This window comes from Castor canadensis, chromosome 8 (assembly GCF_047511655.1).
Source record: "Castor canadensis chromosome 8, mCasCan1.hap1v2, whole genome shotgun sequence".
Lineage (NCBI taxonomy): Eukaryota > Metazoa > Chordata > Mammalia > Rodentia > Castoridae > Castor > Castor canadensis.
In genome coordinates this window covers 44,512,700-44,535,476 of record NC_133393.1, presented here as the reverse complement: position 1 = coordinate 44,535,476, position 22,777 = coordinate 44,512,700, and positions in this window count along the sequence as shown.

The following is a 22,777-nucleotide window of genomic DNA, read 5'->3' as shown; positions in this document are numbered from 1 at the left end:
GTGGCCCAAACAATGTATACACATATGAGTAAATGTAAAAACAATAAAATGTAAAAAGAATGAAAGAAAAAAACATGTGAAACAGTCCCTCATGGAGCCCTATAGGTCAGGAGGCTAAGGAGAAATGAACGAAAGTGGTGAAAGTGGCCAGTGGCCAGCAAATGGCCCATGAAGTGATCTGAGCAGAGCTGAGCAAACAGCACCCTTTGTACTAGGAGCCAGTGGGACACTCCTTTTCACTGGATGGGGACTGATGGGGAGATATGGAGGAATGCCATACAATCTTAATCACAGAAAAACAACAGCTTGTGCTGCAGCTCAATCGGCAACCCCCCCCACCCGCCATCTCATTGCTCAATTTGGGGGCTAAGCAGCCAGAGATGGCCACAAGTGTCCAGTCACTCCTTTGGATGACAGCCACACCAGGCAGTGGTGAGGACAGCAGCGCCTGGCTCCTGTGCTTAGCCATATCTGAAGGGAGTGAACGCTGCACTGAATTTTTTTTTTTTTTCCTCATTTGATGCTTCATCGCAAGGACTCTGGACTCAAGCCTACATTTAATATAAATAAGAGTAGATCTGCTGAGATATTATGATGAAGGCCATTAAATCTCAGGAAAGTAGCCATTCCTACACCCTGAAATTTTCTGCTTTTGTGATGCAGTGCCAATAGCACTTGTTTGGATTAGAATTTGATGTCTGCCAAATTGGACTGTTAGACTCATCTCAGAAATCAGGTTTTTATAAATTTAATGTGAGATTTTAAACAGTTTCTCTCAAATATTCACTCTGGCCAAAATGTGTATTTTCTGCATAAAATGAATTTACAAGCCATTTAATTCTCACAAGATTGAAGTAGAGAGGAAAAGGAGACTCAGCCCCAAATGACCTTATTTTCTGGATGAAATGCCAGGGACTCACAGTGTCAGGCCATGATGATCATTGCGGGAATGAAATTGGAAGTGAAGGGCTCAAAGGTAGAGAACTTGCCTAGCATGGGAGAGGCCCTGGGCTCCATCCCTAGCCTCACAAAAGCAAAATTAGAGATGGCAGAGCTATTACCAGGCTCAAGTGGAGAGAATGATGGTTTTAAGTCAGTGTGAGCTGGACAGGCCATCACTGCCCTCCTGGGGAAAACTCTGATGGATCAGAATCAAGGTCACCGTGATCGTGACTGAGTTAGTGGAAGTGGTTGGGTGTCGCACCTTTGCTGGTGGGGGAAGGGGAGCAGCCATGTTGGCTCCAGTCTGTCAATAGGGACACCGAGTTCAGCAGGTGCAGCTGAGCCCTGCCTGGCTTCCCAGCTTAGTCAGCCTCCTGTCCTCTATCCCTGGGCCCTGCTGTCCTCCCACCACAACTGTCTCTTCCTAGAGTTGTTCAGTGGACTTTTGGTTCCCACATGATGTTTTGTAAATAGGCATCAAGTGAATGAACCACCTTGGCCCAAAGGACCTCAAAAGTTGGTGCTGAGGTGGAAATTGAACTCCATTCTGCCCAGTCATGAAGATAACCACGCATTTAAAGATGTCTTTATTTTTAAAAAATAGATATAGAAAAATGCTGTGATGCCTGGGATATGCCTCCAAATAATACAAGATGGAGGGAGGGAATGAAGATTAAACAAATTGACCCCGTGTTGGGAACCGTTGAAGCTAGGAGTGGATTTAGGAGGTCTAGTGCAATCTCTGCTCTACTGTTTATATGTTGAAATGTTCCATAGTAAAACTTTAATTTTAAAAACAAAGAGAACTTCAACACTCATTTGTAAATTTCTGTTTTCTTCTGCTATTGCCTTTGCAATAGCTGGTCTAAATTTTATTCTTCTCATTCCTCATCCTATGCCACCTAAATAATTTCTACCTCCCTTGCTGCCTTTTCTTCCCATTTCTCTGATGTCTGTACAATAGGCAAAACCTTTTTATTTTTCCCTGAACACTTTTACACAAAAATATTGCCATGTTCTCAATTCTGCTCATTAACCAAAAAAAAAAAAGCCCTAGGAATTTCATTCTAAAATTATATATGTGCAAATCACCAACATTACGTGTGATCTTAATATATTTAACGGTTTTAAGTAACATTGAAAATTCATCTGTGGAAAGGACACATCTGAGTCATTGTTAATTGAACTATTAAATATATATTACATCATTATTCACTAAACTTTCTCCTGAGGTGAGCAAGCAAGCTCACAGTAACACCTACTCAAAACAATTGTGGGAAATATTACTGGATTTAAACACCAAGTAACAGAGAGATTTATTGTCTTTGTTCTCATTCTTTGGATTTCCTGCTAAGTAGAATCTCCTTCCACCAAAACACTACACACACACACTTGCATGTAGACCTGATGGCTGGAGCTATAGCAACCATCTTGCAACTATGAGAATGGAATCAAACAGGATGACAGAGTGGAAGGAGGTGGGAAACCTGGACATCTACTGGCATCACAAGCCACCTGAATCAATGCCAGTAACCACCTACTTCTGGACTGTTACTTAAGTACTGTTCTCTCATTCTTTGTAGCCAAATACATTCTAAGCAATATAGCCATTTTTGCTGAAAACTTTCAACTGCAGATTAATATTGATAAATTTCAAAGTGATATTTGAAAATGAAGGAAGAGGTATATCTTATAAATAGATATAGAAAATTATAGTTTTGTTCAACTTGTAGAATTTACCCAGGGACTTCAGATAACTTTCTTAGGGATACAGGGATATTTAAAAGCACATTAACTTTAATTCACTCAAAGGATGTGGTGACTTATGCCTGTAATCCCAGCTACTCAGGAGGCAGAGATCAGGATTGTGGTTTGTGATGAGCCCAGGCAAAACATTAGTGAGACCCCATCTCAACAAAAAAGCCAGGTGTATGCCTGTCATTCCAGACACTCAGGAAGCATAAGTAGGAAGATTGCAGTCTGAGGCAAGCCCTGGAGAAAAAGTGTGAGACCCTATCCAAAAAACAACTAAAATTACAAAGGGCTCAAGTAACTCAAGTGGTAGCGTGCCTGCTTAGCAAGCATAAGGCCCTGAGCTCAAACCCTGGTATTGACACTCACACAAAAAATACACAATAATGTAAATAGCTGATGATACAAGTCATTCTATGCCTTGCCATAAATAAAATTACATATTATGAAATAAACGTTTCCATCGCCTCGTGTTTCTTATTGTCCTGTGCATCATTTGGCATCCAAAAAGCAATGGCAGTTGGCAACGGAGCAGGTCGTGACGAATGTGCCAACTGTCATTGCTTTTTGGAGCTTGTCTTCATCTTCTCACCCTGACTCCTCCCCCAGAAACAAGTGCGGGCCTTCATGCCATACTCTATCTGTTGTCACACCTTTTCCTTTGCACAGTGAGCATTTGCTTGGCCTCTACTGGGTGTCACCATGCGAAACAGGTGCTGATCATGTGCAGGCAAGGAGAGCTGTCTGGTGATGATGGTGCTGGAGAACAGCAGGATTCCCTCTCGGTGGCCTCCCAGTGTCATCGTCATGCACTGTACCTTATGTTTCTGATGTTTCTGTGGCTGAAACTAACGCAACATGAAGAAGTCATGATTTTTTAATGTTTTAAAACTCATTTCAGAGTTGCAATTGCCAAGTGAATAACTTCTGAGTGACCTTCAGGTATTTTATTTTGGTGACAAGCCTATGTGGTTCTGTTTTTTTTTTTTTTTTTTTTTTTTGCAGAAATGGGGTTTGAACTCAGGGCTTTGTGCTTCTTAGGTGCCACTTGAGCTGCACCTCCAGCCCTCTGTATGTTTATAAACGTAAAAAGAAAGCCAGATGTTGGTTACACATCCCTATAATCCCAGCAACACAGCATGCGTAAGTAGGAGGACTGTGATCTGAGGTCAGCCTGGACAAAAGCACCAGTCCCTGTCTGAAAAATAACTGAAGCAAAAAGGACTGGGAGTGTGGCTGGGTCCTGCCTAGCAAGTTCAAGGCCCTGAGTTCAACTCTAGCAGTATCCCCCCAAAATGATTATAAATCACGCGACTATGTGAGATCCCATTTTTTCACTCAGAGAGGAGGCCCCTAAAGCAAAAGTTCATTCAATTAACACAACAGGAGCTACCAATTCATGGCAAGAAATTGATTCTCCAGCTCTCTGCAGGAAAGATTATTTCAGAGAAAAAAACAGAATTTAGTCTGTTATTAAGGGTAAAGGGAATGAAGTATTATTCAGCCATAAAGAAGGTAAATGGTAGAACTGAGGATCATCATGTTAAGTGAGGTTAGCCAGGTTCAGAAAAACAAATGCTATGTATTTTCTAGTATGCAGAAGATACACCCAAAAGGTAAACTTATACACAAATACAAACATGATTTTATATATATATAAATATATGTTCTACCACTTCAGCCACATCTCCAGCCCTTTTTGCTTTGGTTAATTTTGAGAGAAGTTCTCACTTTATGCCAGGGCTAGCATGGCCCTCGGTTCTCCTATTTATGCTTCCTGAGTATTTGGGATGATAGCTGCTCACCACCAAGCCCCATTTTTATGGGTTGCGATGCCTTGAACCATGATCTTTCTGATCTCTGATCTCTGAGCAGCTAGGATTACAGAGGTGTGAGCCACTGTGCTCGGCCTGACAAGTTATTGATGGAAGAAACGGGAACATTTTTCTGATCATGGAACATGTCCTGTTTTAAAACCCTGCATGGAAGAGAAAGCACAATTCTGTTGCAACTATGGCTAAATCTAGGAAGCAAATCAAGCTTAGAACCTGTCACATCAGAAAATATCAGAGGATTCATGGGAAAATCAGCTACAAAATTCAAGGCTGAGGAAAGATTTCCAGTTTGTCGCTGCCTCAAACCCTGGGACTCTTCTCCATGAAGTCCTCCTGCTTTGCACGTAGTTGTGACATCTGTGAGGTTCCTTCCACCAGAGAACTTCCAAAATGTCATCTGCAGGTGCCATTTGGGGAGTCTGTGGGTGTCCCAGGCTCCACACGTGTGCATGGAAGAGGAGGCCCATCTTTTTCAACTGATTCTCGAAGAAGTCTCTGACCCTGGAAAAGTAAACAATTCTATCCTGCCTAGCAAGCATGAAGCTCTGAGTTCAAATCCCCAAACCACCAAAACAAAACCACCTCTGATGCCAAGCTGACTTCATAGATAGAGATGTGGTGGGTACCCGAAAGAGGCAACGGCACAGGGGACTTCTCCCAGCTGCTTTCTAACAAGGTGACCAATACTTTACACCAAACAGAGAGAGAAGAAGAGCAAATTTCACTGATTTTATTACCCTTCAAAAGAGGTGAAAGATTGAGTTGTACTTACTTATAAGAGAAGTGCAGACAGGGAGAAAGTGTGACAGCATCACCGTTTTTAAGAACTCGCAGAGTCCTCACACCACCAGTTCTCAGCCTGGCCACCGTGGCCTCGGGGAGCGTGAGAACTCATGAGAGAACCGTGATTAATGGCGCTTACTTATCTGCTCTTAAATTGCCTAGCGGCCTTGGAATACAAGCGCCTGAACATGGTAAGTTTATTAATTTACTTTTATTAGAATCAGTGACAGTAAATTGTCTTAGCACTTTGTAAAACTTCTATAAAATGAATTTATAAAGTAAGTTTTTGTGGCTGGGCATGTCCTCTACATTTCTTTGTAAAAGATTCAACTTTCTTTATTGGCTCAGAGTTTTGGTTTTTGCGTGCATGTATAGGAAAGGGTTCCTTTCTCAAACTGGCCATTTTCTGCTCCCTCCCTAACTTGTATACTGTGTTTCTATGATAAGATTGGTTATCATGATGCTATCTGCACTTCACAGGACAAGAGGATATTTCACTTTAAGTAGGATCAAAATGATTCCTTCCACACTTCTTTAGCTTGTGTGAAAGCAAATAGGTAAATACAACAAACCCCCAGGAGAACTGATTAACTCCACAAACATCGTTCACCTTCAGAGCACCAAAGTTGGGTTTTTTTTAACCTTTGATGGGACTAGGGTTTGAACTCAGAGCTTCATGCTTGCAAAGCAGATGTTCTACCACTTGAGCTACTCCTCCAGTCCATTTTGCTCTGATTATTTATTTTGCCAGCTATTTGCCTGGGCTGGCCTTGAACCACGATCTTTCCTATCTCAGTATCCCAATTAGCTAGGATTTAGGCATGAGCCAGCACCAGTGCCAGCAGCTCTAAGTATATTCTTAAAGTGAATTCTCTGATTTAATTTTCACATTTACCCTATGAGGTAGATACTGTTTTGAAGCCTCATTTTACAGATGGGCAAACGGAAGCAGAAAAGGTTAAACGTGTTGTCCAAAGTGTTGTAGGTAAAAATTAGTGGAGCTGGGACTTGGGTTCAAGCAGGCTGGTCAAGAGCCTGTAGGTTAAACCCTAGATCATCACTGTCTTGCTCTGTCACTAGCACAGATAGAAAATAAGGCAAAGAAACTAAAGACACATTGAGCAAGTCATGGTGGTACACACCTGTAATAAATAACAGCTACTAGGGAAGTGAAGGTAGGAAGATCGAAAGTTCGAGGCCTGCCCAAGCACAAATAGCAAGACCCTATCTAAAAAACAAAATACAAACAAAAGGGTTGAGGGCTTGTCTCAAGTGACAGCACATAAGCGTAAGGCCCCAAGTTCAATCTCCAGTACCACACACTGATTTCCTCTTGCTATAGAGGAAGCTTTATCACTTCATGTTTCATGGTTTATAAAAACACTATAGCACAGAATGAAAGCAGATTATGAATGTTAATTTTTCTGTATGTAGTATCATACTACATTCAAATCCAGTTATTAAATGTTTCAGAATAATATCTGCAATCATACTAACCACATCACTTTATATGCTTTCTAAATAGTGAAAAAACAATAACAAAAAAAACCAAGTAATGCATCTTCTATAGCCAAATCATCATGGAGGGCAGAGAAGAATTGAGAACATGAGAATCTATGGAAGAGAACTTTAAGAAAAAAGCAAGACCATTAGAAGAGATATATGTAGGTTTTCCTCCCTCACCCCTAGCCCACCTGGGTTTTCACCCAAAATATGGCTGGTGGTAGAAAGGAGGTACACACAAGCCACACGTGGGCCCCTCTGTGGTTCTGGCCAGCAGTTGACTGTGGCAGCTGGCCACTTCCAAGCACTGGCCCCATGCCATGGGGACTTGCCAGGACAGCACAGCAATGGCAGGTGCTTGCCAGGATGCCAGACTGATAAGGAGCACAAACACCATTTATTTCAAAAGGAAGCTTGTTGTGACAAGGTTTCTGGCTCAACTAAACAACAGTGTTTAAAGAGTCAAAAGAAAGTTTTGCATGAATTTCCATTTTTCTTGAGTTTTCCAAATGCATCTTCTGAGCTTGGTCCAGCACACATGCTGACAGGAACCAGCAGGATGAGTCACATGTACAGCAGAAGAGGGGGCTGAGCCACTGGCATTCCAGCCCCGATGCCATGGCACACAGATACCTTCTTCATGGTCACAACCAGGAAGGTTCTAGAGAAACTCCCTGCACCCAAAAGCTTTGTGATTATGTGGTCTTTGGCTTAAATTCAAATATCCCTTAAGGCATCATGGGCCTAGAATATAATTCTGAGAGACTGTTTATCCAAGAGTTTGAATACTAGAGTTCATTGCAAAATTGTTTACAAAAGACTTGTTAATGATGACTCAGCTTATTAATCAGACATCATAACTGTAGAAAACATTTGCTATAAATATGAGACAAATGGTTGAAGTTAAATCACCTATTGGTGAGGTAGTTTCCCACCCTCCCAGATCCATGCAGACATGACAACAGCTGATAGATCACAATGGAACCTACTGGAGTTTGGACTGGTAAAAATCTCATACATTTCATGGAACACAGATTACAATGTCTGAGATGATATTCAAGCAAAGCATGCTTTGAAAAGAAAAGTAAGCTCACACTAATGAACATTTTCACAAAAGCTACTGCATCATTTTTATGTATCATTTGGGATTCTTTCATAGCTCAGTCTTAGGGGAAAACACAAGCAAAAAATTGGTTTGCCTTGCATAACCCAGAAGCTCTGGAAAACATCAGGCATGACTAGAGTTAGGTGCACAAGTGATGTCACCAGGGCTGTAACCCTCTATATTACACTAGATGATCTTCAAGTATTGGCCAAGATGGCTTCCAGATGGCCTCTACCAACCTAGCATCACTATAGGATCATTACTAGAAAGGGTGCCTCTTACCACTGGTGCAAGAAAATAAGGATGGCTCTCATTAGCTTTGGGGGGTCATGTGACCAGCCCAGAGCCAATCACTGTGACTGCTGTCATACCTTGTTCTCATTGGCCAGATCTGAACCACCTACTTACCCAGGAACCAATGAAATGGCATCAGCTTCAATTAAACCTGATGTTTTAGTTTCCAATAGCTGCTATAACAAAGTATGGCAAACTGATGATTTAAAAAACAAAGATTTATTTTCTCCCAATTCTGGAAGCTAGAAGTCTGAAATCAAAGTGTCATTAGGATTGCTTTCTTCTGAGGGCTCTCTCCTTGACTTATACAGGATTGTCTTTTCCTTGTGTTTCCACACCCTGCTCTGTGTATCTGTGTCTTAATCTCTTCCTAAAAAGGCACCTGGTCACATTAGGGCTCACCCTAATGACCTCCTTTCAACTTTGTCACCTCTTCCAAGAGCCCATCTCCAAATACAGTCACATTCTAAAGTCCTGAGAGTTAGAACTTGTACATATGAACTCCGAAGGGACATGATTTAAACTTTTAAGTTTAATTTTCAAAGAAACTAGGATGCTATAAGCAGAAGAAGGAGAAATTAATGCCACTCGGGCAAAAACCTTAATGCTACACCTTTTCAGTTTCTGCAGACACTGTATCCACAAATTCTGCAGTGGATTTACTACAACCCTATTAGAGGTGATCCTTCTAGTCCCTCAGGAATGCCCATGCTTGGAAGGTTAGCACCTTCAGTCAACAGCACTGGGAAGGCATTTTAATGTTTTCAAACCAGATTGTTTAAATGTGTTCCATTAAACATTAGCTTCATTTGGGATTTAAATAGATGTTACTGAAGAAAGGATTATGTGGTTAAGAAAAATGTTTGTGTTTTGTTTGGAAATGCTCAACTCAAATTAGACAAGTTTCTAGACCACAGGACTTTACAAAGCCTTTTAATATGTTAATAATTTTTGCAAATCCCCAAGAATGAGTGTATAATGTGAAGTATGTACCATGCCTCCAAACACACATTAGAGACTGTTTCATTTTAGAATTGCTCTTCACATAATGGGACATAAAACTAAGTTTGGACTGTGTGGTGGAGACAGGGCAAAGGAATGAACAGACATCAAAACTGCTGGAGACCCTTTTGCTAACTCTGGAGAGCTTTGGTCAACTCTGTGCTATAGAATAAATTCCTGTACTGAAACCCTAACTCCTGTCAGGATAGTTTTTGAAGGTGGTACCTTTGAATGGTGATTGATCGAGAGAGCTCTTATAAATGGGATTAGTGTCTTTTTAAAAGGAATCCTTGAAAGTTTCCTTGCCCTTTCTTCCATGTGGGACAGCAAGAAAGAATGCTGTCTATGAAGCAAGAAGGAAACTCTCACCCTACACTAGATCTATGGCACCTTGATCTTGGATTCCAGCCTCCAGAACTGTGAGAAATATATTTCTGGGTTTCATAAGTCTAGGGTATTCTTTTGTAGACACCCAAAGGTATCTGACACTCACCAGCTCAACCCCAGGTGGAGGTTCAGAGCTGAAAAAAAAGGGCCCCTGAGGCTGACCACAGAAAAGACTCAGGAAATCTGATGAAGACAGGAGGAGAAAAAAAAAAAGAATCTGTAGTCCAAAACACCAAATTAAAGCATTTTAGTAAAATCTAGCATGAATTGGGGTGCTCAGCCTATGAAAGATCTATCTGAATATTTGGGGACAGGAAGACCTACAGTGAGAATTCCTTAACACCACCTGTGTGTCTAGGTCATGGACCAGGAAGACCCATCTCATCTGATGAGGTAGATATTGGAATCTGAAACCACTCCAGAGAAAAAAAACCAACTTGCCTAGACAATATATGCAAATCCAAGATCCCATAAATGTCTAAAAGTCAACTGACCTATGGCAGTAAGGTACACACCAACAAAATTGACTAGCACATAAAGTGGGAATTCAACTCTGCGTATTACACATTTACTTCCTACTTATAAATGTTGAACAGACACCCTTTCACATAGAATTCTTCTGCCATTTGACCTCTGAAGTCAAATAGAGCATGTGGTGTCAAGAGGCCAAGGCGTCTTTCTGACATTTGGCAATTATCTTTAAAAATACACCTCCCAACCAGTCCCCTAAAAACCTTGTGGCTCAGTCTTGGGCAGTGTTCATTAATCACCAGCTCTGACCCCTCAGAAGTTTAAGAAGTTACTGGACACATGACAGAATTAGTGCTTTTATTAATGCCAAGGGCTTGGATTATTTATTTAAGATTACTGGAATCTCAAAACATGTATTCCAACCCAGCCATCACCTAAATCACAAGGAATGGTGCGAGAGACCCTCTGGAGAGCAAACGCTTCCTATTTGTTGCTGTTGGGAAGAAGTTCTCCAAGCGATGGAAGGAACTGGTTAAACTCCAGGAGGACTAAGGATGATTAAAAGTATCTTTTCCATTCCAAACCCTATAAATGTTAAACACATGTTTTGCAGTTCAATTGTTGTAAAATATTTTCCAACATGACCTTTATAAATATTTGTATGTCCCTCCCACTTCTCCTAGCAGTCAGTGACCATCCCATGGGGAGATCTAATGAGGAAATGCTCCCAGTGCTCAAACCATACCCTGAGAGTAAGTCGGCCTCTGTGAATGTGTGTCACTTCTTCAGGTCACAAGGCTTCCAATTACACTCTAATTACTAGAACACTAAATTATTCAACATGGCCTGAAAAGAAAATAAAGCTTCCCAAAGTTGAAGAGGCAGCAGGGACCTCAGAGCAGGAACAGGCTTTAGAATACTTTTGGTTCAAACACCTCCTTTTACACATGAAGCAGGTGATGCATAGAAAACAGCCAGCAGAAATCCAGACTCATGGAAGCCACCTCCATCTCTGACCAGTTGAGTTGCCATTGAGTTTGACTTTCAACATAATACATGTTCAGCTGGTTTTTCTCTCCTGTCTTCCTCTTCTAGACATGTAAGTGGGGTGTTCTGCAGAATCTACTTCCTGTCTGTCTACTATCAGAACCCTCTCCCCCAGGAAACAAAAAACGTTACTCTCCAAGCCCAGGACATACTTTGCCTCTGTCTAAGATACTCCCCCAAGCAAAAGATGGGTCTGAGTCTTCCAGGCCAAGCCAGCTATTTTGTATCTTATGATACCATAGTTGTTCCCCATTGTATTGTGCATAACTCTAATACCATTGAATTTTAACTATCCATCCCCTTGACAAACTGTGGCCCCTATACAATCCTCAGTGACTTGCAATTTCCTTTCCTCCACAGCTCTACCTTAAATCTTTAATTCCTAGACTCCTCCCTTGCATATTTCAACTCTCTGCTGAATGTTCCACCAACATCTCAAACCCAACATTTCCCAAACTTGAGCCTTTGCTCCCCTTGCCCATCCATCCAACAGCCCAAAGTCTACTCCTGATCCTCACCTGCCAATTGCCATGGCTGCTATTATTGTACTGTCACTCCCCCAAATTAGAAACTGAAGGATCTAGCAGTGCATGGTGGTGCATGCTTGCAATCTCAATACTGGGGAGGCTAAGGTAGGAGGATAGAGGACAGCCTGGCCTACATATCAAGACCATGTCCAAAAAAGCCTTCAAGATTTCCACATATTCATCCTTCCTGCCTGCCACTAAACAATTGCCAGATCCTGTTCATTCCACCCTGACCACATCTCTAGCATCATCCTTCTTCCTCTATTAGGACCAAAGCCAGAATCCAGCTTTATTACCTCCTGTCTGGCCATTTGCAGGACCCTCTACTATGTTGTTGTCCCAGTTCCCCCTTCTTGTTCCTCCAAACCAACTAGCATGTGACTGCTTCAGGAATTACCCCCAAGGGCAGCTTGTTCATGCAATGACCACAGTTTGCTCTGCCACAGTCCAAACCCTTTAGCCTTTCATTCAAGATCCTCTAGAACTCAGCCTAACTTCATTTCCATTCTTGCCTCCAACATCACTGCATCTTCTCTTCATGCTTCCAGCCCAGAGGCCCTTCTCATCAGTTATCAGCTAAAATTCATCTCTATTTGTCACATTTTCATGAAGTCTAGGAAAAGTAATTGATCCCAAATCCTACAGAGCACTTAGTAACTTTACATTAATATGATTGCATTTTATTCTATATTTTGAGAGGATGAGAAAAGGTAAAAGACTTAAAACTATCAGGAGAGAATCCCCTGAACCTCTCACAGAGCCCACCATACTAGTTGGAACAATGAGTTCATCTTTATTTATTAATTTATCTCTAATGTAGATCTGTTAAAATAATTGGAAAGTTGGAGAGCCAAGGTACAATCAGAATTAAGTTAGACCACCAAGCAAAGAGATTATAAACATTTATGATCCAAACCCTTATCTCCAACACCCATGTGGCCACTGTGTTAGTGATGGTCTTACAATTAGCATAATCAGCACTGCTCTGTGTGGTCATCAGCTTTCTATCACTGTGACAAAATACCTGAGATAATCAACTTAGAAGAAGGAAAGGTTTATTTTGGCTCTTATGTTTTAGAAGTTTCAGTCTGTTTTTACTTGGCCCCATTGTTTTGGGTCTGTACTGGCACAGCACATATGGTGGGAACATGTAGTAGAGGAGGCCTGTTCACTTCACTGTGGCTGGGAAGTGAAATGAGTCATAGAGGAAGGGGCCAAGGTCCCAATATCCCTTTCAAGAGCACATCCCCAGTGGCCTATCTGCTTCCTACTAGACTCTATCTCCTAGTAGTGCCACAGGCTGGCGACTAAGAATTTAACACATGGACCCAAACTATAGCACCCTGACTTACACTTATGAGCACATTTACTCTAGCCAGAAATATTTAACTTCACCTTCAAAGCTAGAATTCTGATAGTGAGTCCAACCCCATTTTTTTTTATGTTTGGTGTCTGACAGATTTTAAGCCTTCTCCCTCCCTCTTCTTCCCCTGTATTTGAGCATGTTGGTAAGAACTCCTTCTTGTGAGTTCTTCCTCCTTTGGTACCCACAAGATATTCAGACCATGCAAGCCAGTGTCACATGTAAGAACCCTTGCTCCAGCCATAACCATAAGAAAAAGTTCAATAGATTCTTGTCCCTGTCCACTCTAATTATTTCAGAACAGCTTGGGAATCGTGTCCAGCTCTCTCCAGAAAATGTTATGTAAGTCCTAAAGCTTTTATACCATCTTGTTATGTGTGTCACACCCAAACCAAACTTAGGAGGGGACCCATTCTGTATCTGAAGTGTGATCAGAAGAAGGAATGACATTCTTGTTACTCCCTCTCTTCTAACCTGTGGGGAAACTGAGGTTCAGAGCTTCACCCAAGTTCCCTCAGGCTGAAAGAACAGACTCTAGAACAGTGTTCTAAACCTCACACTTCATTCTCTTCCATTTGAATTACTGTTAGGTGCTTTCTATGTGGTTTCTTTGCCTCTAATTTCTCCTCCCTAAAATCCCTTTTCCAAATGAAAAGCAGTAGCAACTCATTCTTGAATAGGTTATCCTTCTTTTTCCCACGGCTGGTCACAGCTATATGGAAGATTATTCACCCAGCCTCCATTTCTAGACTGAACTCAAAAATGCCTCCTTGTGAAAGTCTCCACAAATCCCTACACAGGCCTCTGTTCTTTATTTTCACAAGATGTTTTCCATGCACCTATCATAATAATTATATCTGTAATGCAATTATTTGTTCACATATTCATCACCAGCTCTGTACTTCTAACACAGTGCCTGACACGGAGAGGGAAAGAAAGTCTGATGTATAAACTAGGGTAGGAGAATTGTGTTATAGGAGTCTGATGAAAGTCGATACTACAGTTTTGTTCCAGTCATCTCAAAAGAAGCAACACTCACTGAAGGACATTATGTTGTGTTTGCCCCAGGTACTCTTCAACTAAGATAGATTTTTTTCTTCCCAGAATATTTGGATTCTCGTATCGCGCACTTAAAATCGTAATTTACAACTACTCTCTTTGCCTCCAATTCATTCTCCTTCCAATCCAGTTGAGGAATTTTCACATGAAGGAAATCATCGCTAGACAATTATCTGTTATCTATTTGGAAACAGAAGAACGTGAAAGAATTTAGTCTTCTCTCCACGCCCTCATTTGAGTTAGGCGATTCATGTCCCCCTTGGATACTGAATAAGATGGTTTCCCATCTAAGTACCATCATAAAAATGATGGCTTTATCATTATGATTTCCACAGGCTAACAGTTTCCCTAGAAAGTGAATACAGGGACATAATTATTCCACATGTGCTTTTGGTTCTACTACCTATGGAGTATTAGAGGAAGAATAAACAGAGAGGTTATGATAGAGCCCAGGCCCTCCTTCTTAGATATGGAGGAACAGAATCCAGGAATCCCCAGTCAGAAGATGTGGGCCTTCTTACTACCTTTGAAGCCTTACCTCACTAAGCAGAATATCAAGTACCAGTTACTATTTCTAGAGGGAACTCTAAATACCTCATCAGTTTCTAGACCTGGCAAGAGTTTTTATCTAAACCCAGATACCAGAGAATAAGTTCAGTGAGACAGAACACTCCCATAAGCTGTACAAAGCAACTTTATTACTCACAGATAGATAGCATGGATCAACAGAAGTCTAGGATTCATTAAAAAAAAAAAGTGCTCTCTAAAGATTCAGAAAAGGTACCCAGGGCAGAGGGAGTCTGGTGAATGCCCCATTTTGTACCACAGCTGAGAGATGCTGAAACATTCTGCACTGGGTTTTATACCCCAGGGAACTGAGATCACTGAGCTAAAGTGTTGTAGGCCGTCCTGTTCTAGGCAGGATATAAGCAAAATGCAGGCTGTTCTGGGAAAATCTGCTTATCTTAGCACACTACATCGTCAGCACAGTCTAAGTACTGCATGCAATATGGAGAACATCTGAGGCAGCCATGACCATCCAGGGTCCTGTTCTGCTGTGTGCCACATTCATTTCTAATTAATTACAGATGCTCCATTCTCACTTCATATTTCCTAGCAGGAAGGGAGTAAGATAATCTAGAGTGTCCCTCTCCCCCCGGTCCTTGGTTCAGGAGGTCTATTCATCAGCCTCACTTCCCTGAACTAAAAGCTTTATTATGTGAGAAATACCACGTACAACATCAATCTCTCCCCTTAAGAGGCTGAGAACCTGCAATTAGCCTACTGACTCTTTTCTCTGAAATTGCTAAACTCATATTATTGGTCAAACTGATGAGATAATTCAGTCAAATAACCAATTAAGTCCATCAAATAATTGCTGTAAGCAACTTAACTCACTCACCAAAATTTACTGATTATTTTTACATTATATGGGCAAAAATTATACCTCTCAAATGCAGCAGTAGTGATAAATGAAAACAGATACAGCTTTGTTCCATAAAATCTATGAATCTATGAGAGCAAGGATTTGTTTTTAAAAATAAACCACAGTTTACAGGGAATGAAACAATTACCAGAAGTCAGTATCTTTCCTAAAATCATGAAGTCATTCTTTTGCAAAGCTAGTATAATTAGTTTTCTGTTCTATTGTCTGTACAGGTAATTTAACTTTAAAAGGAGCTCTGTTCATGGATCCTCGTTGTTAATCTAAAACTTTGCATTGGGCCGCGACTCATAAATTCACCTGACTAAGGATGGTACTAACACAGTCTGGTAACCACACTGGAGGGACGATTGGAAGCAGAGGCATGGGTACGTGAAGATGAACTCAGCAGGCATGAATCAAAAGCCTATATACGTGAAACAACTCAAGTAGGAAATTGGATCATGCTAAACTCCACTGGTTAAGTTGGCCACAAAGGACCAAGTTTTAAGAGTATTGTTTTAGGGATGTCATTCTTTCCAAAGGCTCTTGGGCCAGTAAGGCACAAAAATTCTCTATGTGTGCAGGTATTACTTAATCCACACATGGCAAGTCTAGGTTTGGAAGTATATAGAAGCAATGAGGGACAGAAAGAGAGAGACAGAGAGAGAGAGAGAGAGAGCTGTTTTTAAATATTTACTCCTCTATAGAACTCACCTATTTGTTTGGATTTTTACTTGGGAAAATAAAATAATGCAGTCAAATCACATCTATGAATATCTACCTGCAAAGTTTGTGTGTAAAAAAACAAAGTTATTTATAGTGTAAAATGAAGATGGTTTATAAACTGACAGGCAAAACAAGAGATTAAGGATCATGTGTTTTCTCTTCTGTTGACCAAAACAAATAGGAAAAATGAAAATGCCTTCTAGAACTTATAGATTTGGTCCAATTTCTACACTTAGTCTCTGCTTTCATTTGTGTATCAAAGGTATAATGGATATACACATAGTGCCTTGTTACTTACTTTAACTCTACACTTAAAGACAATTTGCCCAAGAACATCAGAGAATAAATATCATTTAAGGACACCTGGGAGATTTATCCTAAGATACTGAGAGCTATCTATACCTGTCATGGCAAAATGAGGCAGAAGTCTGACCTAAACAAAAGCTATAAGATCATTCTTATGCTAGGGGAAATGTACTTTAAAACAGCCTTTCATAAGTCACTCAAACTTATTGATAAGGATAGTTACGTGTATGTATCTTTGTTACATGTATATATATTCATTGGGACTTCATTTCATTCATGTGCATTCAGGGCAATGTGAAATCCAGGTCCCACACAGATCTGGAAATGATTTCCATCTTTGCCTGTTTACTCTTTTATTCCAAAATATGATGCTGGCAAGTAATGGGATGGGATTCTATTGGGAGATCGAACAACTTTTCAAAGTAGCTTGTCATTAATTATTGTTTATTTATCTATTTATTTTGTGGATAGTACTAGAAATTAAACTCTGAGCCTCATGCAAGCCCTCTACCATTTAACCATGCCCCCTGTTCTTTTTCATTTGATTCATTTTGTTTGCAGATAGGGTCTCACACTTTTGCTCAGACTTGGTCTCCAACCTCCATCTTCCTAGCTAAGGCCTCCCAAGAAGCTGCACCACCATGCCCTTTTAATTTTAAAAACTATCGTGAGAAAGCAAATGCTATCTTGGCGTCATATATAAATGAATGGAAAATAGTGTCTTTACCTGTTTTTCTCACATCTTTAGAGATCCTACACTCTAATCCCAATGAGATAATTGTGCCAAGTTGCATCCTCTACTTCAGCCTGTGACTGTGAAGGAGCAGAGCCTCCATTAGCATCCCAAGGTAACTATAGCTGATCTAAATCCTCCAAGCTAATTCAGACTTCAAGGTTGCAGGAGTTATTAGATTTTCTATCAATAAGAACAGAATTTTCAGTCATTCAGAGTTCCCAAGAGTGATCCTCCCTTCCATCATAACTAAGAAGAAGACCAACCATTAGGCCCAAGTAGGCTAGTAAACCTGTGACTCTCCACATAGCACAAATCATAAAATCAAAAGGCACCAGAATAATTGTGGAGTTCAGTCTTCCAACAGAATTCCCTGGACAACAATTTCAACCAGATGCTCTCAAGTCTGCTTCAACATTTCCCCAAGTATTTTATCTCCAAATCAATTTTAAGTTTTAGAAGAATTACAACACCTTCCATTTGTAATACATTTTCAGGAAACACTTCTCAAAATGTTAACTATGGACCCCAAGCACTTACTTAGGTCCCTCTGAGGGTTTCCAGGATTTCCAGTCTCTGTTTCAAAACTATTTTCCCCAAGAAAAATGAAGCTGTTGTTTGCCTTTTTCACCAATGGTACAAAAGCAATGGGTTAAGCTACTGTCACCTGAGTGTGAATCAAGGAATGACACCAATCCAAATTAGTAGCCATTGTATTTGTTACTACCAGCTACTCACAGAAGGGCCCATTTTACTAAAGACCTTGATAAAGCAATAAAATTAAACTCTTCAAATCTGAATATTTACATACACATTTTAAAAATATTCTGTTTGACAAAGCAGGAGTTACACATGAAGAACTACCCAGGCAAATTAAAAGTATTTGTTCTGTGGGATTGTGTGAAGTTCAGACTGAATTAGTCAACTGTCTTCACAGAGCATCATTTTTAGTTGGAAAAGTGACCAACACGCTAACATGGTTGTTGAGATTTGATTATTTGGCAGACATTTTCCTGAAAAAGTCAACTAATTGAGTATGTCAGTTCAAAATAAACAACTAGCAATATTTGAGAAAATCAAGAGCTACACTAAGGAGATTGTACTACAGAGCAAACATCAATGTTTCTGCTAGTGAAGACCATGAATTCCAACAGCAAAATCCAATTCATTTTACATTCTGCTCTGCTGTTGAAAAGACATTGCAACTTTGCCCGAGGTGACATGGGCTACAAGACCCCAATTTCTTAGGTCTATTGAGAGGGCCTTTTGGTATTGCCAAGGGTACATCCAATGCAGCTCAGAGAAACCTCCCGTTTTCCCAGAGAGGCCTTCACAGTGTGACCGTCCCAAAGCTGAGTGGAGCCCTGGCCCACAGCAAAGAAAACACGGACTTTTTGCTTCTTTTCATTAACCACCCCCACCACTGCTAAAGACTTAGAGGTAAGAGTACAGACGTACTCTTAGCAAGTCTCCCTCACTTTCTTCAGATTAGTTTCCGTCAGGGGATTTGTCATTCTGTACCATGAACACGGAGATGCTATTCCAACACTGGCTTTGGCTTCAATGTAGAAGAAGTCAAGAAAGATATTAGCAAGACAGAAATCTCTTTAATCCAAAGCATATAAGCACCAAGAAATACAGTGAGTTTTGTTAACCTGGTTTTTATGTTTGTTTAGCTTTATTCTGTTGTTTATTTGTTTGTTTGCTGAAAGGGTCTCACTATGTAGCCCAGTCTGGCCTTGAACTTGTAATTGTACTATCTCAGCCTCTTGAGTGCTGGCATTACAGGCATGTGCCACCATGCCTGGCCATTTTGTCCTATTTAATGTAGTGGTTATTAAAGGAAAGAAACAGAAAATTCCATAAAGCAGAGAAAAGTTTGGAGATTCCTCATGAATAGGGAGGGACTGTAGGAGGCCCTTGGTATCCATGGGTTTGTGGTTCCAAGTTGACTGTCATTGAGGAAAAACCATGAATGCTTAGGATGTATAGCATAGTTCAGTGCTATACTGCTGATGCTGGACTCATTTTTCCTATAACACTGCTCAACTTCCACTGAAGACATGCCACCTTTCAACAAATCTCATGTGTTCACTTTATTACTTATATCTTGCGTTTTGGGCACCACTTGCTTTTGGGGAGGCATACTGTATTTTCACAAAACTAAGGGCAGGGAAACACTGAGCAGATCATACAATGATTTAAACACAACTTATGAGAATGTAGAAGCAACTGACAGTTTCTCCGAATCCACTAAGCTACCTGATACATGTTCAGGAATTTTTAATTATTTAGTTTTTGAACTTTCTTTTGAGTTTTTTTTATTTACCTATTTTTTTAACCACACTTGGTCAAAAATGTGTGTAATAAATTCACAAATTAGGCAGAATTACTATACACGATAACCGACAGGGAATGTTTGTCAGCTTTGTATTACTGTGCCAAAATATCTGAGAAAATCAACTTACAAAGGTGAAACATTTGTTTTGTTTCAGTTTCAGAGGTTTCAGTCCATAGTCATTTGTTTTTGGGACTGTCATAGCACAGTACATCATGGCAGGAGCCTGTGGCAGAGGAATATCTACCTCACGGAGGCCAGGAAGCAAAGAGAGACAGGAAAGAGCTGGAGGCCTGATATTCCTTTCAAGGCACATCCTCAATAACCTAACTTCCTCCCATAAGGTCCACCTCCTGACAATTCAGCCATCTCTCAGTACTTGCCACAGGCTGAGAACCAACCTTCAACATATGTACTTTTGGGGGACATTCCAGATCCAAACTGTACCATGGGGCAATTTAAAGTAATTTAATAACAACCTCAGAATCTAGGTCATCAGTGTCCTACTGATGACCTTTAAGCCACAGATACACTTAAACATTTTCTAGTAGCCACTTTTTTAAAGTGTGAGATAATATAGGTAAAAAAATAATTTTAATACCATATTTCATTTGACAAAATATTATTTCAACATGTAATCAAGATGAAAGTATTAACTCAACATTTTACATTATATTTTATAGCATGTATGAATTTGCAAAAGCTGCTAAAATAAAATACCATAAACTAGTTAACCAGCATGTTTTATCATAGTTCTGGAGTCTGGAAGTCCAAGGTGCCAGCATGGATGAGCTCTCTCTTACTGGGTGGCAAACAGCTGCCTCCTTAAGGTACCTGTTTATGAGTTCACTAATCCTATCAGGAACCCAACCCTCAAAGATGTCATTGAACTTTAATTACTTCTTCATTCCAAATACTGTCACATTGTGAGTTAGGGCTTGACATAGGAATTTTGTAGGGGGACAATTCAGTTCATAGCACACTCAGCCTTTATTTTACATTTGAAGCACATCTTAATTTAGACTGATCATGCTGCAGGTACTCAACAGTCACAAATGGACACTGACCACTGTAGTAGCCAGGACACTGGTCACTGTATGAGGCAGTGCATACCTCAATTGATGGTTGTTGGCATTAGAAGTCAGGGCAATTTGGAAATTGAGACTTCTAGAGCTAGAGCTGAGGACCTCATCTTTAGGTAAAAAAAAGTCTGGCCAGTGGCCAACCCAGTCACAGCCAGAAACCATGCTTCACCTGAAGCAGCAGGGACACTGAAGACACACTATTTAGAAGAATAAAGTAGTGGGGGTTTTTTTAATAGTAAAAAGTAATTTATTAGCAAATCAAAAGTACATCTCAAGGAATATACTGTAATGGGACCAACTGAAGTTGTCAAGCTTGGGGTTTTATTCAATAGAGTAGGGTTCCTAGGTGGTACAAAACTGATGCCCTCCTCTTAGGGCCCTCCCCAAATGATTCATTTTGAATTCCCAGCTGTCAGTGCCCAAAGTTTGGTGTTCCCTGGTCAGCCAGGGCTTAATGGAAGAAAACAGTAGCAAGACTCCTGGAGGTGGCTCTCTTACAAAGAGTGAAAGGCTCACTTTCCTCCAGCTGTGCCCACTGTCAGCAACCCAAGAAGACTCCAGCCACGTGCATGAGTTCCCCATTTGCTTGGTAATTTTTAATTACCTGTGGACATTTATGGATTCACTTTTCCCATACTTACATTAATTCCAGGGACTCACCTGGTGTTGTTGGCCTGAGGTGAAGTTATGCCATGTGCATTTGGCAGCTCTAACCTCTCCTTCCTGTGACTTTCACACTTCTTTAGTAGGTTTCATTGCTTTGTGGGCCGTTACTGTCCACTGTGCCTGAAGGACTATCTCATTGGCACATTTGCTCTCAAGGCTAGTACAGCAGTATGATCTTTTATTTTGCTTGTTCTTTGTCCATCTTTCTTCTGGCAACAGCCTTCCTCTTCCCTGACTAAGCATCCCTTTCTCGCTCTCTGCCTGTGATTGAGATGGAACTGAGCATCCAGGGTTGACCAAGACTTCCAAGCTGAGCCACATACACCAAATGTGGACCATAGTGACTGATGGGGAAAGTGAATGTGAATAAAACCAACCAGAGGAGTGATTCCTTTCATGACTTCACCAAGGGTCACAAGCCACCTATCTACCACTTGGGGACAAGAGAAAAATCAAGCAGAGAGGAAAACAAATTCAAGAGATGGAGGGAGTATCTTCTTGATATCACCTCAGCATCTGGCTGCCATGGTGCAGGTTTCTATTAAGTCAGAACAGGTTTTTCCAAGAATCTTGACAAATGGAGTATAGCTGGCCCTGAAGATTCATGGATTCAATCAACCATATATCAAAAATATTCAGAAAAAAATTCCAGAAAATTCCAAAAAAAAAAAAAGCAAAACTTGAATTTACCACTCCAAGTATTATGATGAATACTTGCAAATGCAGCTATGTGGACACATGCTGGTGTATACTCTCACCACACCACAGACCCTCAGTCTCTCTCCAGCACTTATTGCTTGAGCATCATATACATCCTTTCTCATTTGTATGTTGTATGGTTGGATCTGCTCTGAACACGTACAGACTTTTTTTTTGTCATTGTCCCATAAACAAGAGAGTATAACAACTATTTTCATATCATTTATAGTGTATTAAGTATATAAGTCATTCAGAAATTTTAAGTATACAAGAAGATGTGCACAGGTTCTATGTAAATACTACACTGTTTTCTATTAGGGACTTGAGAATCCATGGATTTTGGTAGCCTGAAAATAATCTCTTTATGGATTCTAAGGAACAATTCTATTCCACTAATGTAACCTCTTTGAAGTAGACATCCTCCCTACCACCACCACTACCAGAAGAAGATAGTGCTAACCATAAAGAATACATCACCCATGAATTTATTTTAAGTATCTGCAGGAAGTAAGTGAGGGTGATAGTTCCAGGTAAGGAGTTTCCCTGGCATCCATAAAGGTTCTAAAAGCATCATATTGGTAGCAGCCTACATTGTCACTGGGTATGACTAATTGTGCTGTTTTGCCTTCACAATCTACTGAGCTTTCTTTTAGTTCTTTAAGTACAGAGTAGAAACTATCTCAATAAGCCAAAATCTCCTCATTAGAACAAGGCCCAGAGCTTGGTTC